The following is a 22,580-nucleotide window of genomic DNA, read 5'->3' on the forward strand; positions in this document are numbered from 1 at the left end:
ACTCATTTAACCATTTACATAATAAATTTTATATGTTTTTTTTTTTAAATGTGTAGGTTTTCTATTTCTCATTTAACCATCTATAATATAAACCTAGAAGAACTCAATACTAAACTTAGTTCTTCTCCTCAAAGGATTCAAGTGTTAGTTATTTTTGTTTGTCTAGAGGGTGTTGAAACTAATGTTAGGTGTATTAATTTACTTGTAAAATAAAACTAGGATTTATTATTTTAATCGATGCTAGCAGTCACTCTATGAACATGGATAATTATGATACATTGAAATATAGAGAAGAATCGGCATGGTTTATAAATACTTGATCGGGAACTTTACATTCAAAAATGGTAAAAAGCCTCACGATTCGCTTAAGTGATGTTTCAACGTAAGTTTGTTCATTTTGCTACACTACTTTTGTTTTGTTATTTTTTATAACAATTATCGTCGTATTATGATTTATTATATATGATTGATGAGTTTATATTATAGCAAGGGGCCCAATTTTTTTATCTCGCACGAGGCCCAAAAGTTTTTTACCATTTTCAGAGACGGCCCTGATATACACGCTTATCTTCTATCTTCTATACCTCATAAATAACTCTTAGTGTCATGTGTCATAATTTTGTGAGCTACTTTAAAGAATTTCCGCTTATTTTACTAGCTTTCAAAACCCCCCCCCCCTTTTTTTTTACTTATAGGCCTTTCAAATTTACAAGTTTTCATTACAATTTTTTAATTTTTTTTATTTAACTCGTGTAATATACAGATTCCTATTATACATAAAATAAATATAGTATTAACTGAGTTGATATAGAAATACAATTTAGAAAAAATCCGTGGGTTATAAGGATTCATGGGTTATATGTTGGGTGAATAATATATTAAGTTAAAAAGTAAATTAAGTTTCTGGACTTTTGTGATTTATAGCTTATTACAATATTTTATAAAGAGTAAACTGCAATTTTATCCTCTGGGGTTTAGGTCAATTGGCACTCTGACCCCCCTAACGAAATAATTGCAATTTTACCCCCCAACGTTTGGTGTTATGTCGCAAGTTTACCCCCTGTTGTCTAATTCCATAATTATCTTTAAACGGTCAATGAAGGTCAACGGGCAGAAATGTAATTTTGCCTTAATAGTTACCTTATATAATACTATTACCCTTTTACTATTACTTCCAAATAGTACAATCTTACCCCCTAACCTTGTTTCCCCTCCCTTCATCTCCTCCGGTGAAGCTTCATCTTCTCCGGCGAAGATTCAACAAGTAATCCAGTTCAACATCACTGATTGCAATTATTTTTCAAACATCACTGATATCAATTCGAATCACTATATCTAAAACAAACAGATTAACTGCTTCAACAATCAACAAATACAAATCAACATAAACTACCAGTTCAACATCACTGATTCGATTCGAACTCACTCAATTTTTGACAACTTTTTCAATTCTATTTGTTGATTTATGTGCAGCACTTCCGGCTGTCCTTTCGGTGAGGGATGTCATTTCTTCCATTACGTACCCGGAGGGATAAAAAAACATCCCTCAAATGACAGGTGGCAACGCAGCACTACCTCCAACCATCCAAAATCCGGTACTTCCACCTTCCATTCCTGACGGTTCATCTCCACCAGCAGTTAAAAGCCGCCTGTGCAACAAATACAACACCACAGAATAACCGCATCAACAATCAACAGATACACAAATTAACAAACATACATACATATACACATCAAATTAACAATCATCTAGTTTCAGCTTATAAGCTGAGACTAACTTACTTTTTACTGTAGCTTGATCTTCTTGATTGGAATCATCCGGCGATATACCTGATTGAAACATATAAAAGAGACGACTTGAAGGTTGATGAATTCTCGGTGGAGGTATCCAAATGATATAACCAGCAATTACATAACAGAAACCTGTGATATCCTTGTTTATTGAGAGATCGAAATCGCCGGTGGAGGTATCCAAATAATAATACTTTATTTTGATTAGAGGTGATATAAGATCACTAGTATATCATTACGGATATCAATTATAGTACAGATTAAGAAGAAATAATGTGAATTGAGGACAATGAAACCCTAAATGGAAAGAAAAACTCATGAAATGAAGAAGATACGAATAGCAGAAGAAGCAATTGGAGAGCTAACAAATGCAGGGGGTAATCTTGTTAAGGAGATGAGTGTAATTTTTCAAATGGTTTGCTTAATAAGAAAAAAAAAAAGTAATCTTTTGTTTATATTTCGAGATTAGGTTTTTGTTTTGGGGGAAATTAAGTGGGAAAAAAGGATGAAAAAGTGTGATTTGAGTGACAGATTTGAAGTAAAAGAAGAAAAGGGTGGTGAGATCTAGAAGCGAGAGATGGAAGAGAGGTTAGCAATCATAGCCGTTTAGCATTTTGAAAAGATTATAGGAATTTAAAGAACTCTTTTATTATAGATTGGTTTGCAGAGTAGAGGGGGAGATGGTGGTGGTGATAGGTGGTGGTAACGGTGGTTGATGGTGGTGGTGGAGGGCTTATGAGAGAGGGGGTAATATTGCAGAGTAGAAAGAACCATAGGGGGTAATATGAAAGGGTAACATAGTCATTTCACATTCTATTTAACAGATCTGTTAACTTATTTGACGGTAGGGGGTAAAATTGCGACATAACATCAACGTTGGGGGGTAAATTGCAATTATTTCGTTAGAGGGGGTCAGAGTGCCAATTGGCCTAAACCCCAGAGGGTAAAATTGCAGTTTACTCTTTTATAAATTTGAAATGTTTTGCAAATTACACATCAAGGTTTCTATTTATTGCAATTTCACTCCACTGTTACTTGTTTCATCCACCTTCTAGTTAAATCTTGGTCACATAAGAGGCATGTGATGGGCAAATTCGTAATTAGCCATCAAAATGCCACTCCACCATCTGGATTCTTGAGATGTTATATATTTATATAAAATTACAAATTTGTCCATCACATGTCTCTCATACGACTAGGATTTAACTAGAAGGTGAATGAAGTTAGTATAGTAAAGTGAAATTGTAATAAATAGAAAAATTGGTGTGTAATTTATAATACATTTCAATTTTATAAAATGTTACATTAAGCTGTAAACCATAGGAACCAAAATTACAATTTAGGGGCTGTTTGGCAACATCTGAATCAATAAGTGCTGAATGAATAAGAGGTCTGAATGGGTAAGAGGCTCTGAATCAGTAAGTGCTGAACCAGTAAAGTGCTGTTTGGTTGCACATCTGAATTACTGTGTAAAATGACATTTTTACCCCTTTTAATTAAAAAAACCATTTTATTATTAAATATATATCATCTCCATCCCATCTTCATCCTCAATCATCTCCAGAACTTTCTCTCTCTCTCTATCTATACCATCTCCATCCCATCTTCATCATCAATCATCTATCTTCTTCAACTTATAAAGAAACATAAGAGTGAAGAACCTTGAATCCTCCACAAACAACTACACATCAGAGCTCACCCTCCCCTCTCCCTCGACCTCCTGTTCGACAAACACCACTGCCGGCTGTAACACCGGCGACAGTCTTGCCGGCAAGCCACACCCCCCCAATGTCAATTATGGAGCTGACCACCACCATCGGGTGGTGGTGAGTGACGTTTGGACCGAGAAGTGAGAGAAGTCAGACAGAAGAGAGACCGGAGGAGGGTGGCGAAGGCGGCAGACGACGCCGCCGTCTACTGCGGGGCGACGGTGGGGTCACGATGTAGCGACGGCGATGGAGTTTCTCCGTTAGATTTTCCGGTAAACACCCCCGTTCTCTTTATTTTCTGAAAAAAAAAGAGAGATGGTGATGATGATTTGGTTTTGATGATGGAACAAGAAGGTCGCCGCCGTTCACCGCTGTTCTCTCTAAACTGTTGTTCTTTGTCTGCTTCTCTCCGGCGCACAAATGACCCGGTCAATTATGGAGATGTTTATGTTTTTTAGGATTGAGGGTATCAAAGTCACAATTGTCATTCAGAGGTAGTCAGACTCCTCTCCATGTCTGACTCGGACAGAGCAAAATAAGAGGGATGATAAGTTTTAAGAGGCATGAAACAAACAGTCTGAACTCTGACTCAGTCAGACATGGAAGAATAAGAGGCTATTAAGATGTAAACAAACAGGGCCTAAGGGGCTGTTTGGTAACATCTGAATCAGTAAGTGCTGAATGAATAAGAGGTCTGAATGGGTAAGAGGCTCTGAACCAGTAAGTGCTGAACCAGTAAAGTGCTGTTTGGTTGCACATCTGAATTACTGTGTAAAATGACATTTTTACCCCTTTTAATTAAAAAAACCATTTTATTATTAAATATATATCATCTCCATCCCATCTTCATCCTCAATCATCTCCAGAACTTTCTCTCTCTCTCTCTCTATCTATACCATCTCCATCCCATCTTCATCCTCAATCATCTATCTTCTTCAACTTATAAAGAAACATTAGAGTGAAGAACCTTGAATCCTCCACAAACAACTACACATCAGAGCTCACCCTCCCCTCTCCCTCGACCTCCTGTTCGACAAACACCACGGCCGGCTGCCGGCTGTAACACCGGCGACAGTCTTGCCGGCAAGCCACACCCCCTCCCCAACGTCAATTATGGAGCTGACCACCACCATCGGGTGGTGGTGAGTGACGTTTGGACCGAGAAGTGAGAGAAGTCAGACAGAAGAGAGACCGGAGGAGGGTGGCGACGGCGGCAGACGGCGCCGCCGTCTACTGCGGGGCGACGGTGGGGTCACAATGTAGCGACGACGATGGAGTTTCTCCGTTAGATTTTCCGGTAAACACCCCCGTTCTCTTTATTTTCTGAAAAAAAAGAGAGATGGTGATGATGATTTGGTTTTGATGATGGAACAAGAAGGTCGCCGCCGTTCACCGCTGTTCTCTCTAAACTGTTGTTCTTTGTCTGCTTCTCTCCGACGCACAAATGACCCGGTCAATTATGGAGATGTTTATGTTTTTTAGGATTGAGGGTATCAAAGTCACAATTGTCATTCAGAGGTAGTCAGACTCCTCTCCATGTCTGACTCGGACAGAGCAAAATAAGAGGGATGATAAGTTTTAAGAGGCATGAAACAAACAGTCTGAACTCTGACTCAGTCAGACATGGAAGAATAAGAGGCTATTAAGATGTAAACAAACAGGGCCTAAGGGGCTGTTTGGCAACATCTAAATCAATAAGTGCTGAATGAATAAGAGGTCTGAATGGGTAAGAGGCTCTGAACCAGTAAGTGCTGAACCAGTAAAGTGCTGTTTGGTTGCACATCTGAATTACTGTGTAAAATGACATTTTTACCCCTTTTAATTAAAAAAACCATTTTATTATTAAATATATATCATCTCCATCCCATCTTCATCCTCAATCATCTCCAGAACTTTCTCTCTCTCTCTCTCTATCTATACCATCTCCATCACATCTTCATCCTCAATCATCTATCTTCTTCAACTTATAAAGAAACATAAGAGTGAAGAACCTTGAATCCTCCACAAACAACTACACATCAGAGCTCACCCTCCCCTCTCCCTCGACCTCCTGTTCGACAAACACCACGGCCGGCTGCCGGCTGTAACACCGGCGACAGTCTTGCCGGCAAGCCACACCCCCTCCCCAACGTCAATTATGGAGCTGACCACCACCATCGGGTGGTGGTGAGTGACGTTTGGACCGAGAAGTGAGAGAAGTCAGACAGAAGAGAGACCGGAGGAGGGTGGCGACGGCGGCAGACGGCGCCGCCGTCTACTGCGGGGCGACGGTGGGGTCACAATGTAGCGACGACGATGGAGTTTCTCCGTTAGATTTTCCGGTAAACACCCCCGTTCTCTTTATTTTCTGAAAAAAAAGAGAGATGGTGATGATGATTTGGTTTTGATGATGGAACAAGAAGGTCGCCGCCGTTCACCGCTGTTCTCTCTAAACTGTTGTTCTTTGTCTGCTTCTCTCCGACGCACAAATGACCCGGTCAATTATGGAGATGTTTATGTTTTTTAGGATTGAGGGTATCAAAGTCACAATTGTCATTCAGAGGTAGTCAGACTCCTCTCCATGTCTGACTCGGACAGAGCAAAATAAGAGGGATGATAAGTTTTAAGAGGCATGAAACAAACAGTCTGAACTCTGACTCAGTCAGACATGGAAGAATAAGAGGCTATTAAGATGTAAACAAACAGGGCCTAAGGGGTTGTTTGGTAACATCTGAATCAATAAGTGCTGAATGAATAAGAGGTCTGAATGGGTAAGAGGCTCTGAACCAGTAAGTGCTGAACCAGTAAAGTGCTGTTTGGTTGCACATCTGAATTACTGTGTAAAATGACATTTTTACCCCTTTTAATTAAAAAAAAACCATTTTATTATTAAATATATATCATCTCCATCCCATCTTCATCCTCAATCATCTCCAGAACTTTCTCTCTCTCTCTCTCTCTATCTATACCATCTCCATCCCATCTTCATCCTCAATCATCTATCTTCTTCAACTTATAAAGAAACATAAGAGTGCAGAACCTTGAATCCTCCACAAACAACTACACATCAGAGCTCACCCTCCCCTCTCCCTCGACCTCCTGTTCGACAAACACCACGGCCGGCTGCCGGTTGTAACACCGGCGACAGTCTTGCCGGCAAGCCACACCCCCTCCCCAATGTCAATTATGGAGCTGACCACCACCATCGGGTGGTGGTGAGTGACGTTTGGACCGAGAAGTGAGAGAAGTCAGACAGAAGAGAGACCGGAGGAGGGTGGCGACGGCGGCAGACGGCGCCGCCGTCTACTGCGGGGCGACGGTGGGGTCACAATGTAGCGACGACGATGGAGTTTCTCCGTTAGATTTTCCGGTAAACACCCCCGTTCTCTTTATTTTCTGAAAAAAAAGAGAGATGGTGATGATGATTTGGTTTTGATGATGGAACAAGAAGGTCGCCGCCGTTCACCGCTGTTCTCTCTAAACTGTTGTTCTTTGTCTGCTTCTCTCCGACGCACAAATGACCCGGTCAATTATGGAGATGTTTATGTTTTTTAGGATTGAGGGTATCAAAGTCACAATTGTCATTCAGAGGTAGTCAGACTCCTCTCCATGTCTGACTCGGACAGAGCAAAATAAGAGGGATGATAAGTTTTAAGAGGCATGAAACAAACAGTCTGAACTCTGACTCAGTCAGACATGGAAGAATAAGAGGCTATTAAGATGTAAACAAACAGGGCCTAAGGGGCTGTTTGGCAACATCTAAATCAATAAGTGCTGAATGAATAAGAGGTCTGAATGGGTAAGAGGCTCTGAACCAGTAAGTGCTGAACCAGTAAAGTGCTGTTTGGTTGCACATCTGAATTACTGTGTAAAATGACATTTTTACCCCTTTTAATTAAAAAAACCATTTTATTATTAAATATATATCATCTCCATCCCATCTTCATCCTCAATCATCTCCAGAACTTTCTCTCTCTCTCTCTCTATCTATACCATCTCCATCCCATCTTCATCCTCAATCATCTATCTTCTTCAACTTATAAAGAAACATAAGAGTGAAGAACCTTGAATCCTCCACAAACAACTACACATCAGAGCTCACCCTCCCCTCTCCCTCGACCTCCTGTTCGACAAACACCACGGCCGGCTGCCGGCTATAACACCGGCGACAGTCTTGCCGGCAAGCCACACCCCCCCAATGTCAATTATGGAGCTGACCACCACCATCGGGTGGTGGTGAGTGACGTTTGGACCGAGAAGTGAGAGAAGTCAGACAGAAGAGAGACCGGAGGAGGGTGGTGACGGCGGCAGACGGCGCCGCCTTCTACTGCGGGGCGACGGTGGGGTCACGATGTAGCGACGACGATGGAGTTTCTCCGTTAGATTTTCCGGTAAACACCCCCGTTCTCTTTATTTTCTGAAAAAAAAAGAGAGATGGTGATGATGATTTGGTTTTGATGATGGAACAAGAAGGTCGCCGCCGTTCACCGCTGTTCTCTCTAAACTGTTGTTCTTTGTCTGCTTCTCTCCGACGCACAAATGACCCGGTCAATTATGGAGATGTTTATGTTTTTTAGGATTGAGGGTATCAAAGTCACAATTGTCATTCAGAGGTAGTCAGACTCCTCTCCATGTCTGACTCGGACAGAGCAAAATAAGAGGGATGATAAGTTTTAAGAGGCATGAAACAAACAGTCTGAACTCTGACTCAGTCAGACATGGAAGAATAAGAGGCTATTAAGATGTAAACAAACAGGACCTTACTCTAAGTTTAAAAAAAAATAAAAACCGAGGTGAGGGGAGACAAACTACAAAGACTTGGTCAAAAGAATCCTTTTGAGTGGGTCCCGACCGGCAAAATAAATTCAAAAGATATTTTATTTTAAAACAATCTAAAGAGCGTACATTTATTACCTTTTCATCAGTTGCAGGGTTTGGTGGCCCGAAATTGACTTGGCTTCGCCAAAAGGCCTCATCTCTAAAAGCCCGGCTCGCGAGGCGTCCCTCTCGCAGTAGAGTTCCAAACCTCACCTCGCTCTTGTGACATGCTATGTTTCCCCTCTCTATTCCCAAGTAAAGGGTGAGGAGAGAGAAGAGCGGAACTGCTTTTTCCAGGCCACCTACATCTGATCCATCTGGCGAAGAGGGTACGGAACCAATACGAGCAAGCAATCAATGCCTCCCTGGAACCTGACCTAACTGTCAATCCGGAACCGTGTCTATTCTGAGGCTTAGGAGAATGAAGCAGCCCCGGCTGTGAGTGAACTCCCCTCTACTTCCAAGCAATAGGACTAAACCTAAAGTATCTTCTCTTCTCACTCTAAAAGCGGATAGGACCAAACCTTTTATTCCCCTAGCAGCGGTTATGTCTCAAACCACCGGCATTGCTGTCATTTTATATGTATATGGTTACAATTATCTCCGGGTTGTCCCTCGCTGCTGCGTTCTGTTATAGAATCGGATAAAACTGACACTTGGTTTTACAAATTAAATAATCTCTCTCTCCCTCTCTATCCATTTAATTAAATAATCTCTCTCTCCCTCTCTATCCATTTAACTCTATATAACCCCTTAACCGGTATTTATTCTTGTAATTAACTACATAAATGGTCTTGAAAACATCATAATATAGTTTTTATCACAAAAAGTAATCTAAGGTCTATTCTTTTAATATCAAATGATAGCTAAATAGTAACACCTTTGATCCTTATTATTGTCGTACATTAAAATTTCTGTTTTGTTACTCTTCGCAACCCAATGAAGGTTGGGATGGTGATACTCCATTGTTACGTTTATTTCCCACATATCCATAAACTATTTTTTTTTTTAATTTAAAAAAAATTAAATGCCTCAGTCAATCAAAACTCACCCACTAATTCCAAGGTCAACAACCTCCTTAAACAAATTCTACCCTTGCACGTGTAAATCTACTAACTTAACCAACCCACCTTGCCTGCGCTTGGAGGTGGCGGCGGTGTTCTGGCACAAGTTCAACCCCGAATGCCCCTACCTGTTTAGTGCCCTGTCCCCCTGAGCAACAACAAAAAAAACTATAAATCAGCATGTAACAACTCTCACTAAAATTATTATTTATTATATTAATTGTCCAATAGGAAATCCTAATTGAGAAACCCAAGTAATCCTGCATAAACCCTAAAATTTTCAGAACAATCAGAATCAGGATCAAGGCCCCTAAAACTCAAGGGGGGTAAACCCTAATTGACGATTATCTTCACAGTTTGTTATCGAAATTGAATTTTAAGAAACAGTCAACTCAGCTAAGCTACTAACAGACGTGGCCACCCTATGCTAGAAGTAGGCCCGTCGCGCACGCGCGGGAGCTAGGTCTCCCTGGCGCGCCACGCGAGGGAACCAAAATTCTAGCATAAATAGGGGGGTTGGCACTTGATTTCTGGTGTTAGTTCGACGTTCAAATTCAATTTGTACGCTGAGATATCGTGTAATTACTACAAAACACACACAATCACTAGACGCTGCCACGACAAATAGGGTAATAACTCGATCGCTATTACAATTCAATGTCCGATCGATTGAAACTATCCAACGAATGTTTAAGTGCTGCTCAAATTAGGGTTTATACTTTGTCATTCGTCGTTAATTCGATGGATGTTTAAGTATCGCACTTTGTCATTTGTTGTAAGGGTTTAATCTCATGAGTTGTCGTAAATGTTGTATTAGTTACTAACCTAGTTCGTGTGCATTGTTATTTAAATTAGGTTAACAGGATAATCAGTAGGCTAAACTCTGCCCGCATAAATCTGCAATGTGATTCATTCTCTTTTTACCAAACTTGCTTTCAAAATCATGTTTGTTTTCAAAAGTTATAATTACAGGGATTAAGTCTTTGTAGTCTTCATTACAGCCGGTATGTGGGGTTTTGTATACATTACTTGTTATCCGTCACCATTGGACAACGGGTTAGCCAAGGGGTGATATGACCATAGTCACAGATACCATTGGATGACGAGATAGCCAATAGGTGGTCGAGTGACAAATACCGTGGGTATATGGTTGACATGTATAAACATTGTAATCGCTCTTAATACTGTAAATTATAACAAAAGTATAATTTAGACAAAAAGAATGATTCACTCAGTATTTCCCCGCTGACAAAACCTTTTTCAAACATGTTTCAGGTGATCTGTTGTGATCCAGGAAAAGTGCCGTGAAGCACTACAAGCTTAAGGAAGTGGCTCAATATAAATAAAGAAACGTGTTTTATAAAATAAAGATTTCCCGGTGAAATCACTTTATTGTAAATTTAGGGTTTATCCCGAATTATAAAATAAATTAAACGAGCATTTCAAGTTTAAAAAGATCCTGATAACGTCTTCCGCTGTCACATTAATTATATACTACGGGGTTCCTGTCCCGCGGCTCTTGACCGGGTCAAACCGGGGCTAGGGCCGTGACAGGAAAAGGTGGTATCAGAGCCACTGATTTAAGCCAATTAAGTATTCAGCAAAATACTTAATTTTACTGATTGCCATTTTGTGATTATATGTTTTATTATTTGAATGTTTGTTTACAGTATGGGTAAACAAAGACTTTCGGACATCTATCGTCAATTAGATAGTACACCAAAAGATAAGGGATTGTCATCCTCAAAACACTCCGTAGATACTGAGGAATGAATATTTGTCCGTAAGGCACAGTTTGAGAAGCCACTCTCTCCTAATAAAAGAAGTTTGATTATTAGGAAAAGTCAGGAGAAAGGAAAGAAATCACAACCAAAGGAAGTGAGGGTTAATCAGGAAACCCAGAAAATAGGCAATAATCCACCATGGGAAGATAAATTAGATGAAAAATGGGAAGATCTTTATATGTTAGCTACGGTAGCAGTAAATACCAACCTTTAAAACTATCAATACCCTGACCCAGTATTAGCACCTATATTACCTACAAGCCAGAAGCTCTAAAGAAAAGTTTACCCAGTAAATAAATAAGTTACAATAAACCTTAGTATGTTTTAATTTTCAGTTGTCCTTTGTATTAAATTAATCACACAGTACGCAATAATACTTAAATGTTTATCTATGAAATTTTATTATAAAATTTTAACTTAGCATTTTGTGTGCATTTTGCATAAATGCTAAACAGCATGAATGAGTTATCTGAAGCCCTTCAGAATCTCAATCTCTATCCTGTACCAATAGAAGTTTCCAAAGACTTTACTGGTTACGTTGCTGATGTGGAGGAACCTATGGAATTTCAAGCTCCACCTCTGGAAAAATCAAAGCCTAAGAAAAGGAGAAGATATGTAGGATGGAGGAAAGTACACATGAGGAAACCAGCAACTAGGAAAGTTCCCAAAATAGAGAATCCCATGGATAAAGGAAAAGGATAGAAATCGGAGAAAATTCTAGGCAAGCAGGAATAGAGATCGGGGAAAGTTCTAAGCAAACTGAAGAATTTCCATTTCAGGAAGAATTAGATCACCTACTGGCAAGCTGTGATATCATTAGACCTATCACCAACAATCTCTACCCTTATCCTGCTGAAACCCAACTTCCAATGAATTTGGAACCAGCTATTCCAGACCCTCTAATCCACACCCAACCTTTAGGAGAAATGGACGAGTGGTGGACTAACGACCAGCAGTTTCGAAACCTCCTTAATAACCCTTATACCTTTTTCCCTCAGTTCGACCCAGAACCTATACCAAACCCACCGATGAGTAATGAAAATTTAGCTGAACTCCGCCATTTTGGCGAGGAGCTGATAGGTGCAGGGAATAGGATCCGGGAGGTGGGAGAACAAATCTCCTGGAAGTACGACGAGAGGGAACGTCGCTTCTAAAAATACCAACTGACAAAGGAATAGTGTGGTTGGGAGGCTGTGTTTGTATGATAACAATAGTAATAAAAATATAACTCTGTAAAATAACTTAAAAATAAAACTTTTGTAAAATAACAGTGTGTACGGATGCCTAATATAATCTATAAAAATGGAAGTCGAGAAATCGACAATTTTGGCTATATGTGTGTTATAAAAGTTGGTGTGATTATGTGCAATTGTTTTGTTATATTTAATTATCAATTATTTGACACTAATAATTTACACATATAATAATTACCGGATGGAAAACGCTGGTAATGAACCAGTTAATGAAGTAAATCACTCTGAGCAAAATCAGGAAAATCAATTTATCACCAGGCAAGATATCGAGAATATCGTTGCTCAAGGGATAGCCAATGCTATTCCAGCAATCCTGGCTGCTGCCCAGAAACCTGTTGAACCTCAACAAATTATTCCTAGTAAACGTACTCAAGAAGATAACTGCAGTAATAGCATAAACGGAGGCGGCAACCATACTAATCACGATAATGATCCACGGCAGGCCCCACTCCCTAAGAAAATAAAAGCTGCAACGCCTGGTTGCACTTACAAAGAATTTCTTGCTTGTAAACCAGCTGAATTTGCAGGCAATGAAGGGGCGACTGCGACACTGCGTTGGTTAGAGAAAACCGAAGCAGTAATTATGATAAGTAAATGTGCTGAAGAAGACAAGGTTATGTATGCGTCACATCTTTTTAAAGAAGGGCGCTAGAATGGTGGAATACGGTACTTTAAGCCAAAGGAAGAAATATGGCCTATGCCATGAATTGGGAAGAATTTAAACAACTAATGGAAAGAAAATTCTGTCCCGAATATGAAAAGGAACAAATGGCAAATAAGTTCCTGAGCCATCGTGTGATGGGTGTAGGTTGTCGAGGATATACTTCAACATTCTTCAAGTATGCAAGAGTGGTACCAACCCTGGCTTCGCCAGAACCGGTGCTTATTTCCCGTTATATTTGGGGATTGATTAGCGAAATCCGTAATATCGTTAAAGCTACGAGACCTCGCACTATAGACGATGCGGTAGAACTAGCTAACACCCTAGATGACGAACTGGTACATACAAGAGAAGAAAACCGGAAGAAAGAATTGGCTCAGAAAATTACCCAAGGATTTCGTATGGGTAATAATAGTAAGTTCAAGAAGAGGGGAACTGGACAATCTTCCACTCCGCCTTTCTGCAAGAATTGCAGAAAGAAACATTTTGGAAAATGCAATGAAACCTGCAACTTTTGCGAAGCTATAGGACACCGTGAGGAAGATTGTAGGAAAAAGACCAGGATCTGCTATAACTGTGGAGAAGCCGGGCATTTCAGAACCGAATGCCCCAAACTGGTCAAACCAGCAGACAACAAAGCTAAGACGACCAACGGAACTACTAAAAAGAATGCCAGAGCATTCCAGCTGACCACTCAAGAAGCAGAACTCATTCCCGATGTGATAGCTGGTACGTTCCTAGTTCACAACGTGTATGCAAAAGTATTATTTGACACTGGTGCAAAGCTCTTATTATACCATTGACCAATCTTAGGCAGATTTTTTACAGTCGAAACGGCCGATGGAAATTCTGTTAACATAGATAAGGTTTTGCGAGAAGGAAAGATAGAACTCTTAGGCCATAAAATTTTCACAAACCTGTTACCTATGAAATTAGCCGGATTCGATGTGGTGTTAGGAATGGATTGGTTAGTAGCCAACCATGCTAGAATTCTCTGTGATAAAAATTCCGTAGAAAATCCATACGCCTACAGGAGAAGTAATTTCAATCACAAGAGATAAACCTCGAAAGCCACTAAAATTCATTTCAGTAATGAAGTTGGCTAGTTATTCAAGAAAACAAGAAGTAGTGTACATGATTTCAGTAATCATTAACACAAAAAGTAAGGAACTTAAGGAAATCCCAGTAGTCTCAGAATACTCCGATGTATTCCCAGAAGAATTACCTAGGTTACCACCCGATAGGGAAGTAGAGTTTAGGATTCATTTAATTCCTGGAACTACACCAATAGCCAAAGCACCTTACCGGCTAGCACCCACTGAAATGCTAGAATTGAAAAAGCAGTTAGATGAATTACTAAGCAAAGGATTTTTACAACCTAGTTCATCCCCTTGGGGAGCACCAGTGTTGTTTGTGAAAAAGAAAGATGGGTCAATGAGGATGTGTATTGATTATAGGGAAATAAATAAGGTTACAATTAAAAATCGATACCCATTACCTAGGATTGATGATCTTTTTGATCAACTCCAGGGAGCTAGGTATTTTTCTAAGATAGACTTACGCTCCGGATACCATCAGTTGAAAGTACAAGAGGAAGACATACCTAAAACTGATTTCAGAACTAGGTATGGTCATTATGAATTTACAGTAATGCCTTTCGGACTAACAAATGCTCCTGCAGCATTCATGGACATGATGAATCGGATTTGTAAACCATACTTGGATAAATTCGTAATTGTCTTCATCGACGATATACTTATTTATTCCAAAAATCAGGAAGAACATTATGAGCACCTACATGCACTCTTAACCTTGTTAAGAAAGGAGAAACTTTACGCCAAATTCTCGAAGTGTGAATTCTGGCTACAAGAAGTGCAATTTTTAGGGCATATGGTGAATCACGAAGGTATTCACGTAGATTCTTCTAAAATAGAAGCAATCACCAAATGGAAGGTCCAGCAATCATCTATGGAAATTAGAAGCTTTCTAGGCTTAGCTGGATACTATAGACGATTTATTAAGGATTTTTCTAAGATAGATGTACCCTTGACTAAGCTAACCTGTAAAGCAGTTAAGTTTGAATGGGGACCCAAGCAAGAAGAGGCTTTTAAGATTTTAAAGCAAAGATTGACAAATGCTCCAATTCTAGCCTTTCCAGAAGGAACGGAAGATTTTGAAGTATATTGTGATGCTTCAAAATTAGGATTAGGATGTGTGCTAATGCAACGCAAGAAGGTAATTGCGTATGCCTCCAGGCAATTGAAGAAGCACGAGGAAAATTATACGACTCATGACTTAGAATTAGGATCAATAATTTTTGCCCTTAAGATCTGGAGACACTATCTGTATGGTAGTAAATTTACAGTCTATACGGATCATAAAAGTTTAAAGTATATATTTGAACAGAAAGAGTTAAATATGAGGCAAAGAAGATGGATGAAAATTTTAAGTGACTACGACTGTGATATTCAATATCACGAAGGAAAAGCAAACATAGTCGCTGATGCTCTAAGTCGTAAGTATCATGAAAAGCAAAAGCGAATTCGTGCTCTTAGATTAAATCTGCAATTTGATTTAATGGAACAATTAAAGAAAGTTAAAGAAACAACAATCGAAGACGATGCTGAAGGAATGAAAGGATGAATAAAAGAGTTAGAGCAAGGAAATGATGGAATTTAGAGATTACATAAGAAAAGAATTTGGGTACCTAAGCAGGGAGAATTAAGAGATAAGATTCTAGAAGAAGCTCATAAATCTAGGTATACCATACATCCAGGAAATAACAAAATGTACCAAGATTTAAGAAATAATTTCTGGTGGATAGGTATGAAAAAGGATATAGCTAAATATGTATCTAAGTGTCTTACTTATTCGCAAGTAAAAGCAGAACATCAGAAACCTTCGGGACTACTACAACCGTTAGAAATGCCTGTATGGAAATGGGAACTCATAACAATGGATTTTGTTACTAAGTTACCCAAAACCAGAAAAGGTAATGATGCAATTTGGGTAATTGTAGACCGATTAACCAAATCAACTCATTTTCTACCCATGAAAGAAACCTTTAGTATGGAAAGGTTAGCCAAGTTGTACGTAGACGAAGTAGTATCCTTACATGGAGTTCCGCTCTCCATTGTATCAGATAGGTATAGTCGTTTCACTTCCCATTTCTGGACTAGTTTTCAGGAAGCAATGGGAACCCGACTAAATTTAAGTACTGCATATCATCCACAAACAGACGGACAAAGTGAAAAGACGATACAAACTTTAGAAGACATGCTCCGAGCATGTGTAGTCGATTTTGGTGGTAACTGGGATAACCACCTACCCTTAATTGAAGTCTCCTATAACAATAGTTATCATTCAAGCATTGAAGTTGCCCCATTCGAAGCACTGTATGGACGTAAATGTAGAACTCCAATTTGTTGGGCAGAAATAGGAGAAAGTCAATTATCAGGTCATGAAATTGTGCAAGAAACCACTGACAAGATAACTCAAATCAAAGAAAGACTGAAAACGGCTCGAGATCGTCAGAAAAGTTATGCAGACAATCGCCGTAAGCCGTTAGAGTTTCAAGTTAGAGACAAGATACTTTTGAAAGTTTTTCCTTGGAAAGGAGTAGTATGGTTCGGTAAGAAAGGAAAGCTGAGTCCAAGGTACGTAGGACCATTTCCAGTAATCCAACGAATAGGACCAGTTGCCTATCGTTTACAACTACCAGAAGAATTAGCTGGAGTACATGATGTGTTTCACGTATCCAACCTCAAGAAATGTGTATCTGACGAATCCCTAGTAGTACCTCTTCAAGATATAGAGGTAAATGAAAAATTGAAATTTGTGGAGAAACCACTGCAGATAGAAGATAGAAAGATTAAATTTCTTAAGCACAAACGACTAGTGCTAGTCAAAATCAAGTGGAATTCAAAAAGAGGACCGGAATACACTTGGGAGCTAGAATCAGAAATGAAGCGAAAATATCCTCATCTATTCCAGTAAATCTCGACGACGAGATTTTTATTAAGGTGGGGAGGATGTAACAACTCTCACTAAAATTATTATTTATTATGTTAATTGTCCAATAGGAAACCCTAATTGAGAAACCCAAGTAATCCTGCATAAACCCTAAAATTTTCAGAACAATCAGAATCAGGATCAGGGCCCCTAAAACTCAAGGGGGGTAAACCCTAATTGATGATTATCTTCACATTTTGTTGTTGAAATTGAATTTTAAGAAACAGGCAACTCAGCTAAGCTACAAACAGACGTGGCCACCCTATGCTAGAAGTAGGCCCGTCGCGCCACGCGCGGGAGCCAGGTCTCCCTGGCGCGTCACGCGAGGGAACCAAAATTCCAGCATAAATAGGGGGGTTGGCACTTGATTTCTGGTGTTAGTTCGACGTTCAAATTCAATTTGTACGTTGAGATATCGTGTAATTACTACAAAACACACACAATTACTAGACGCTGCCACGACAAATAGGGTAATAACTCGATCGCTATTACGATTCAATGTCCGATCGATTGAAACTATCCAACGAATGTTTAAGTGCTGCTCAAATTAGGGTTTATACTTTGTCATTCGTCGTTAATTCGATGGATGTTTAAGTATCGCACTTTGTCATTTGTTGTGAGGGTTTAATCTCGTGAGTTGTCGTAAATGCTGTATTAGTTACTAACCTAGTTCATGTGCATTGTTATTTAAATTAGGTTAACAGGCTAATCAGTAGGCTAAACTCTGCCCGCATAAATCTGCAATGTGAGTCATTCTCTTTTTACCAAACTTGCTTTCAAAATCATGTTTGTTTTCAAAAGTTATGATTACAGGGATTAAGTCTTTGTAGTCTTCATTACAGTCGGTATGTGGGGTTTTGTATACATTACTTGTTATCCGTCACCATTGGACAACGGGTTAGCCAAGGGGTGATATAACCATAGTCACAGACACCATTGGACAACGAGATAGCCAATAGGTGGTCGAGTGACAAATACCGTGGGTATATGGTTGACATGTATAAACATTGTAATCGCTCTTAATACTGTAAATTATAACAAAAGTATCATTTTAGACAAAAAGAATGATTCACTCAGTATTTCCCCACTGACAAAACCTTTTTCAAACATGTTTCAGGTGATCTGTTGTGATCCAGGAAAAGTGCCGTGAAGCACTACAAGTGTTAGGATCTGAGTTTGGATTGATTGTGATTTGTGTTTGGATTAAGATGAATATATGAATGAGTTGTGCAGCGGAAATTAAATGGAAGCAAACTTTTCACAATCAAACAGAAGAAATGCTTTCAAACATACATTTTCAACAAAGAATCAAATGCTTAAATTTATTTCAAACTTTGATTACAATTGCATGTATGCTTTGCAAACTCCCCCTCAGCCCGAGCTCAGTATTTGTTCGTGCAGGAAGAAGATAGTGAAAGAGCTAAACAGAACAGTACAAAGCACTGTTCTATTTATAGGCACTAGCAAACCACTGAGCATCTAAGCTGACGTCACCATGAAAGTGACATCTAACCTCCTAACAAACTCTTAACAACTGACCTATACAAACACTGCTATGCTAACTACTGATGTTACAATTCATTACATAAAGTAAACATAAACAGCTGCTGCATCCTTCCACAGCTGTGAACCCAGTAGTACTTGTCATGATCAGCAGTGCTTGAAACAAGGCAGTAGATTGAGCAGCAGAGCTTTAGTTCTTCAACAGTCTTTGACTTGATCAGCAGTTGTAGGTCAGCAGTTTGCATGATCAGCTGATAGGAGGTTAGCAGATGTTGAAACCACTTTCAAGGGGAGAGATTTGCATGCATAACATCTGCTTATTCTGGATCCACTGCTCTGATCCAGTTTTGGCTTTTATTATCTGTTCCTTTGGCAGGGTTCAATCCCAACAATCTCCACCTGGAACAGATAATGCCAAAACTCTCCATTATTAAAAGATCTTTATTGCCTCATCAGCAGTTCCCTTATTTGCCCTTTGAGTTGTAATTCAAAGGTTAAGGCGTCTGTGTCATCATCATCCCTGCTAAGTGGAAGATCAAGGAGATCCTGCAAATCTTCAATACTCTGGCCAAGAGCTTGTTCCCTTGTTAATTTCTTCACTTCTCCACTAGACTTGAACACAGTCAGTACGTGGGTCTGTTTATCAGTTTTCCACTTTAGTACTTTTGAGCCTGGTGGGTTTCTTGGGAGATTTTTATTAGATGAGGTATTTGGTGATGCTGGCCTATTCATGACTGGCTGAGCAGTACTTGCAGATTGTTCCAATTCAAGATCTTCTTTCATCATTAACCTAATGCCCTCTTTTACAAGGTCATTACCAGCAATTAGATCTTAAACTGTTTCAGCACCCAACTGGTTTTATCTCCTTCTTTTGTAGATGGCAGCACCAGCAGGAGCAGTGGTTCTTTTGGCTTGCAGCTTTGGGAGTCTTTTTGAGACCTCTGCTTTGGAGTAGTCAGGCTTTTGTGGAGCTATTGGATCTTTCTTCCTAAGTTCCTCCAACCTTTTATAGGTGGCCCTGACCCTAGCTTCTTCCCACTTTGACACAAAATTCTTTGACCCATAATCAGCTGTTACTAGCTCCTCTTTCATTCTCTTCAACTCTAAGGCCTTGTCAGCTTTAAACTGTTTGAATTTTTCAGGAGGAGTCTGCTTGACCTTATTTTTTATCATTTCATGAATCCTGGCTACTTCTTTTTCAAGCTCATAAATGGTCCAGTTTTTGTACATGTGTTTCTTCCCCTTTTATTTCTTGTAGGTCATGATGTTTTCAATGTAGTCTTTTCTCAAGGACTCATCTGCCCTTTCAGAGATTTGCTGACATACATTTTTGGCAAATTGCTCCATAGATCTGACCTGTGTGAGTAGAAACTGATAGTTTTGCTGAAATTCTCTATCAGATTTCCCATGTTTATTTTTGATTGAGATATCCTCTGCTTGCTTGGCTTTGATTTTCAAATATGCTTCAATATTATTTGGCCTGGGATATCCTTCAATCGATGGCAAACTCCTTTTGGCAGGATCATCCTCATAATAGAAGGATTTGATTTCTTCTCTAACTGCTATGAGTTCCAAAGGAAATACAACACCTGCAGGAGGTAATGGCTTTTGGATTTGAGCTGAAGAGAGAGGAATGGGTTTTGGAATTGTGACAAGTGCTTGGGATTTTGAAGCTGTTGGTGGTGGTGATGGAGAATTATCATATGATATTATAATCCTTCTCCTTTTTATTTTAGGAGAGGCAGATGATGTTTTGGGTGGAACAGTGGAGGTGGTTTGAGTGGCAGTGGTTTGTGACTGACTAACAGTTGTTGAAACAACTGGTGTTTCAACCACTATTGTCATTACATCAGATGTTGTAACATCTACTGTCTTCTGCTTTTTGGCAGGAGGTGATGGTGGAGATGTTGTTTTAAGTGGTGATGGTGGTGATGGTAAAGCAGTGGTAGTGGTGTGTGTTGAAGTAGTGTGTGTTGATATGAGAGCAGTTGTTGAAACAACTGAAGTACCGGCAGATGGTGATACAGCAGGTGTCTCAGCAGCTGTTTGGGTGGAGGTTTGATGTTGGTGGCTTTTGGATGGTGGTTTTGAAGTATACTTTGGAAGACTGGATGGTGTGGACTTGGGTTTCCTTACTTTTCTAGTAAGATTTCTTTTTGGAATAAGATTTTGAACATCCTTTTCACCAGAACAACCCTGCGTATTCAGCTTCATGAAAGCTCTCTTCTCCTCATTCCACCTTGACAAATCCTTTGCCGCTCTATCCCTTTTTTACACTTATGACACCATTATCAAGTGCATTCTGGGTAATATCAACCTTCTTGCTACCATCTGGAAAGGGAATGTTTCTGAGCATTGCATCCTTTTCTGGATCAAGATACAACCCATTATCAATCCCTTTCTTTATCCACTCCTTAATTTTCTCCCCCTTTTTGGCATTATCTGGGGGAGTTCATCAATAAAAAGAACTGTCGGAGGAGCAGTGCCAGTGGTTGTCAACAGATGGGCCTTGATAGCCTTGATGTCCTCTTTTGTATCCTTGAACCTAAACTCCATTGTATTTTTCAGCTCTTGAACATGGTTATCATGTTGCTGTTCAGCCAGTTGATGTTGTTGTTGGAGAAAAGGTTGAAAAAGGTTCCAGAGCTTATTTGTAACGTCTGTTGGTGGAGGAGCAGGTGCTTGGGTGGAACAACAGTGGATTGTACCATTTGAACTGTCAACAACTGTTGCAACATTTCTTTGATTTCTGCAACAGAGGTATCCAGTTTTTCAACTCTTTCCGTCAATTCCTGGTACGTTAAACCATCACCCAACTTAATGGGATCATCTGATTTCCCACTAACAGTGGTTTTATCAGAGGTTGAGGTAGGGAGTGTACTCCAAACATCAACAACTGATACCCCTTTTTCTTGGTACTGGGGTCTTCTTCCTTCAACACTTGATAATCTTTTGATGGAATAGGTGGTTAATACAAACTCACTAGCAGATAACAAAGGTGTTATGGAAGGAATTGCCTCCAAGGAAGTCTTATTGATGTAACCACTGTCCAAGTGTAAACCTGTAGGTTCAACACTTGTAGTGGCTGCTTCACTTGGATTACCACCAAGAGTTACTTGTAACTCAAGGGGTGTAACCTCCTCAGGTTGTGTTGGTGGGTTAGCAAAGATTGATACATCAGGCCCAGTCTCATGTTGAGGTATATTCTCATGAACAGGTGATTGAGAAGGACTGGTTTGTGCCAGGTTCAAATCAATTGCATCCAACAATAGTTTGGTGTTTGGGGGAATTGGGGATGTGAGTTTGGGTGTAGAAAGAGGATTTGCCCCGGGTATTGGGCTGTGGATGATGGAAAAAAGTGCTTCCAGAGCATCATGATGTGGTGACCCTTGTTGTACAACCTGTTCTTTTTGTGAAGAGACAGGAGGAGTTTCAGTTATGGTGTGAGATATTTTTACCAACTGTTGTGAGGAAGAAGCAGCAGTGTTTTGTTGTGACTTTTGTGTTGTCACCGGCAGTTGCTCTGGTATCTCATCCTCCAGAGTTGCCTTTTTGGTAGGTTTGGGGGGTTTTTGAGTTTTCTTTTTCTGTGGCTTTTTGGTGATTTTAGGTGTGGGTTTCAAGGCAGTTGTTTTGCTACCTTGATCACCTTGAGCAGCGGGCTCAGCAGCAGATACCTGAGGAGCAGTGTTTGCTGCTAAATTCTGCTCAGACACCTCTGCTTGTGTTTTGCAAGGTGTTGACATTCTTGTAAAAGTTTCAGCAGTTAAGCTGTGCATTTGTAGAGATTCACCTTGGTTTATTACAGCAATATCATCCTTACTGATTTTTTTCTCAAAATAATAACTTAAAAATCTTGGAAACAGTAAGAATGATTTTGTTTCAACATTTTTAACCAAATCATTTAAAATTACCTGGGAATAATTAAAGTTTTCTTCTTGAAGAATAGCATATCCCAGGTGTTGAATCTTCAATGGTATCTCATTAAAAGAAGTGGTTTTATTTGA

At 39.6% G+C, this 22,580-nt stretch overlaps 2 long non-coding RNA genes across 2 annotated transcripts; both read right to left on the reverse strand.

The window, feature by feature from the left end:
• Window positions 1-1,287: 1,287 nt before the first annotated feature.
• On the reverse strand, window positions 1,288-2,498 carry LOC110871395. Its single transcript, XR_002553697.2, has 2 exons — window positions 1,783-2,498; window positions 1,288-1,649 (listed from the first exon to the last, which is right to left on the reverse strand). It is a non-coding gene; the product is annotated as an uncharacterized LOC110871395 (long non-coding RNA).
• A 3,951-nt stretch (window positions 2,499-6,449) lies between these two features.
• On the reverse strand, window positions 6,450-8,558 carry LOC118480878. The gene is made up of 3 exons (XR_004864043.1): window positions 8,394-8,558; window positions 7,212-7,216; window positions 6,450-6,462 (listed from the first exon to the last, which is right to left on the reverse strand). It is a non-coding gene; the product is annotated as an uncharacterized LOC118480878 (long non-coding RNA).
• Between the last annotated feature and the right edge of the window lie 14,022 nt (window positions 8,559-22,580).

This window comes from Helianthus annuus, chromosome 8 (genome assembly GCF_002127325.2).
Source record: "Helianthus annuus cultivar XRQ/B chromosome 8, HanXRQr2.0-SUNRISE, whole genome shotgun sequence".
Lineage (NCBI taxonomy): Eukaryota > Viridiplantae > Streptophyta > Magnoliopsida > Asterales > Asteraceae > Helianthus > Helianthus annuus.